This window comes from Diabrotica virgifera, chromosome 4, assembly GCF_917563875.1.
Source record: "Diabrotica virgifera virgifera chromosome 4, PGI_DIABVI_V3a".
NCBI lineage: Eukaryota > Metazoa > Arthropoda > Insecta > Coleoptera > Chrysomelidae > Diabrotica > Diabrotica virgifera.
This window is the reverse complement of record NC_065446.1, coordinates 82,768,579-82,773,542: the sequence shown is the minus strand read 5'-3', so window position 1 is coordinate 82,773,542 and position 4,964 is coordinate 82,768,579. Positions and strand designations below refer to the sequence as shown.

The 4,964-nt window shown below is 31.0% G+C and overlaps 1 non-coding gene across 1 annotated transcript; it reads right to left on the bottom strand.

Moving 5' to 3' along the window:
• Window positions 1-3,559: 3,559 nt before the first annotated feature.
• On the bottom strand, window positions 3,560-3,632 carry Trnar-ucg (transfer RNA arginine (anticodon UCG)). The gene has a single exon. It is a non-coding gene; the product is annotated as a tRNA-Arg (tRNA).
• Between the last annotated feature and the right edge of the window lie 1,332 nt (window positions 3,633-4,964).

Below are 4,964 nucleotides of genomic sequence, written 5' to 3'. Positions count from 1 at the left end.
CTAAAACTAAAAAACTCAACAGCGTTATCTCGAGAAACTCATGAGCTAATAAAATATTTTTGATTTTTTTGTTTCATATGATACATTGACGAGTTCTACTGCAAAATCCATTTTATTTTTGGAGCTGCCTGTAAAAATTTGCCACCGTTGGCTTATTTTTCAATAATTGGGCTTTTGAATAATCTTTGAATTGTACTGAATATGTTAATTTAATTTAAAAATAAAATAATTCTACCATTTCAAACAAAATTTAAGAAAAGGTGCTTGAAATGTTGATTTCAAACCACCACCCCCACCCCTTAAACAAAATTAGTAAAAAGTTAAAAATTCGAACATGTTAAGGTAACAAAAAATAATTGCGGCCCTCGGTAATAGACCAAAAATATTTTGTAGCCCTTACTAAAAAAAGTTTGCCCACCCCTGATTTAAAGCATACGAAATAAATCGATGATAATTTGGAAATTGAAATTCACTAATCGCAATAGCAAGTGACAGTAAGTGACTTGATGTTGCGTTTAGTAACAATACGAGTTGAGACGCGAATTTACAACAAATCTTTATGTTATAGTATTTTTGTTTGCATCCTTGTAATGTTAGAAATATTATTTCTAACAATTTTTAATAAAGCTAATTTTTTCTCACCAAAGCCATATATTCCAAAAAAAAGAAGAAGATAAAAAAAGGAAGAAAAAAAATAACCTACGGATTACTACACCCTTTCTCGAGACACTTATTACGAGTGGAAAGTTATGTTGCAAAATTTTTCATTAAAAAGGATAAACTGTTAGATTTTTTCTAACGGCGCGACTGCTCGCGGGTTAAATTTATATAAAAATGTGGTTTTAATTAACGACGTTCTACACCTTCGTTGCGGGGTATGCCTCTCAGAGGAAAGGGGGGAAAACTTATATGAAAGCGAAAATTGGTAACAATGCATTTATAGCAGAATACTCAAATCATACGTTTCAGTATTGAATACTTTATAAAAATAAATTAGAATAAATTATGGAAATTACGGAATAAATTACGAAATTAATTATAATAAATAAATTAAAAATAAATGGTACGGTAAACAATCCTCATTTTTTAATATGTTATTCCTTACAAAAAAACCTTTAATTTAAGCACACATAATTAAAAATCGTAAATTTGGGTCAAAAGTTATTAACTTTTTAAGAATTCCCATAAGAGCCCATGTTAAAACTTAACTTTGACCCTTAATTGTAATTAAACGGCACGGTAAAACAATTTTTTAAAAATCAAGTCTTAGTTTTTTGAAGTAAACTATAACATACTGAAATTCTTTGCCGAAGGTGTAGAACGTGTAGAACCCCTTTAAACAAATCTGAAGGGTGCCGGACGGAATTTTTGGGCAGAAATTGTTTAAACAATTTTTTTAAACAAATACATAAGATCACCTTTTATTGCTCCAAAATATATATTTTTAGGGTTTTTGGGTCATTCTAAACAAGAAAGGTATCTTCTGAGTTGTCTCAAAAATTGGCAGGTTTCGAATTATAGGCGATTTAAAATCTAAAAAATGCGAAAATACGCATTTTTGAGGCTTAAAAACTCACATTTAAGTTAGTATTTTTAAGGGTGCCAATAACTTGGATTAAAGTATAAACATTCCTTTTCAAGATTCCCAAGAGTGATCGGGTCTAACTTCAATTTAGACCGTGGTATTTTAATTGTTAATTATGAGTGTCCATCCGGTTTTTTGCCGGTGCGGCGCGTACATTTTTCAAAAATCTCCTTTTTTCCTCCGAAAAATATTTTTTGTAGACTCTTTGGGACATTCTGAATAAAATAAGTTTCTTGATATTTTCCTCAAAAGTTACTATAAAGTTATATAGTAATTATAGTTAAGTATAGTTATTATAGTTTTAAAGATATAAGCTATTTAAAATGCGAAAATATGTTTTTTTGTCATTTTTCGGATTTTAAACCGCTTATAACTTTAAAACTATTAACTTTTGAGAATAATGTCAAGAAACTTATTTTATTTAGAATGTTCCAAAGAATCTAGAAAAAATATTTTTCGGAGGAAAATAGGAGATTTTTGAAAATAGTGCGCGCCGCACCGGCAAAAAACCGGATGGAAACGCATAATTAACAATTAAAAAACTACGGTCTAAATTGAAGTTAGACCCGATTACTCTTCGGAATCTTGAAAAGGAATGTTTAAACTTTAATCCAAGTTATTGGCACCCTTAAAAATACTAATTTAAATATGAGTTTTTAAGCCTCGAAAATGCGTATTTTCGCATTTTTTAGATTTAAATCGCCTATAACTCAAAAACTGTCCATTTTTGAGAAAAATCACAAGACACCTTTCTTGTTTAGAATGACCCAAAAACCTAAAAATATATTTTTTAGAGCAATTAAAGGTCATCTTATGTATTTGTTTAAAAAAAATTGTTTAAACAATTTCTGCCCAAAAATTTCGTCTGGCACCCTTCAGATTAGTTTAAAGGGGACATTTTTGAATATGAATCCGCAGAGAAACCAAATTAGAAATGTTTTTCAGACGGGTGCGATCTCACCACACCACATGGACTAATAGTAGTGATTCTGCAGTGGGATCTCGTACTATAACTACACCCATACCTCGCTATGCGGCTGCTCTGTATACGGCATTTCGCTATAACAGCCCTGTTCAATTACGGCACGGTTTCGATTTACGGCCTAAAATGTTTCGCTATAACGGCCCCATTTTCCACTTGCTTATGCATATTTTTTTAAGCATTTATTAACAATCAGAATTACATATTCTATAAGCTAATTTGATAACAAGTAGAATAACAATTATGCATAATTTGAAAATAATATGAGATGAGGCCGCATATAAGGAATAAGTATCTTAACATTTTAAAGGAAATTATAGAAAAAGGTGGTTATAAACCTGAACAAGTGTTTAACGTAGAAAAACAGGACTTTGTTGGAAGCAAATGCCTGATCGCAAGTACACTTCAAAACCCGAAAAATCGGCGCCTGGTTATAAATGGTCTAAAGAACGATTAACTTTATACTAGGTGCAAATGCCACTGGTGATTTTAAGCTAAAACCGCTTCTAATTTGTCCAAAAATCCAAGGCCTATTATACAGGACTAAATAAAAATAATTTACCCGTTATATGGAGATACAACAAGAAAGCTTGGAGTTTGTAGATTATTTTTGGTTTTTGGAATCTATTATTATTTTGTATACCAGTGTATGTGCTTTTTTTGTATGTATTTTTAATTTAAATAAAATAAACGGATAAAATTTATTTCTAACGAAAAACCATGTAACATATTTAACAAATTTGGAACCCATTCCATTAAATTTTTATGAATTTGTATTAGAATAATTGATTCGTTATACGGCATTTCGTTTTGCGGTCATGTTTCGTGGAACGTATCTAGGCCGTAAAGCGAGGTATAGGTGTATTACACGAATATAATATAAGACTATTTAAAGCTATTTATATAATGTATTTGGACCTACGTCAATAATTAAACGTGTTATCTAATTGATAAAAATAATTTATTTTGCAAATAAAATTTAAAAAAAATTTCGACCGTGACAGGACTCGAACCTGCAATCTTCGGATTCGAAGTCCGACGCCTTATCCATTAGGCCACACGGTCGTCCTGTTTAATATCAATTCGGCAGGGAATTTCAGGGGTTGTTTTCACCCCTTTCTGCGCATACTCTAATATTCACAGTAACTAATATGGTACAATTTAATAGAAAAAAAACTTTCGTATGATAGCTAGTATTTTTTTTGCTTTCTATATTAATTTCAAATGGTACATACAATTTTGAAAGTGAAAATTGGCAGGATAATATGGGAATCTAGGTAATAGGTACATATTTTATTATGTAGCAGGTATAGTAAATGATCGATTAATTGGCGCATTGGCAGGAACGTAAAGAGCGGGATTTTTAATATTGTAACTGTCGAAATGGTTTTTAATAATCCAGAATGACAGTACTAAAAATTAGCAAAAATTCATATGATTTTTTTGAAAATAAAATTTCAAATTCTAATTTTTGGCGGAGGTGTCGGTTAGACTGTTTATACCCAAGTGTAACATAGTCAGTCATACATTATAATGAAGATGGGAATATTGGACATTGTAGAATATTATTAGGTATTTATTATTATAATATAATATATTAATATATTCCATTCTTTGACAGTGTTTACTCAACGTTTTAAAAAACCGCTTCGATTGACAAGAAATTTGAAATACGCATAGGAAATATGTCAAAGCAAAAGAGTTACGTATACAGGGTGTTTGGTAAAGAATGGGCCATAGCTTAACTTTAGATTCCTGAGGTTAAAATATGTTGGCTAACTTACCTTAGTACAAAAGTTGATAATAACCTAAATACAGGGTCTCAAAGTTAAACTTTTATTTTATTTATTTTTCAATATTTCCTGACAGGCATGGGACAAAAACACGAAATTTGGTAAGTGATGCTGATATTGTACAATCTACTAAATTATGTTAAACAAACGTTTGTGGCTACTACCAGAGGCGTACGACGGGGGAACGTGAATGGTTGCCCCTTCGGTTGCCCCTTCCCAAATTCTATGCCACTGCGGGAATTGCTATTTTAGTACAATTTTTGGATTCTGCAATATATTCTATGTAAAAAACATACTCTTCATTCGTAACGATAAAGCCATTAGTTTTCGAGATATTTGAAACTAAAAACGAAGGAGCATCATACATTAATCAAAATAAGTGTGCCTTTTCATTTTTAACTTCAAATATCTCGAAAACTAATAACTTTATTGTTACGAATGAAGAGTATATTATTTGCGTAGAAAGTATTGGAGAATCTAAAAATTATGCTAAAATAACAGTTTCATCAGTGGCGTAGAATTTGGGAAGGGTCAGCTATTCACTTTCCCCTGTCGTACGCCTCTGGTATTAACCACAAACGATTAGTCAACATAATTTAGTAGG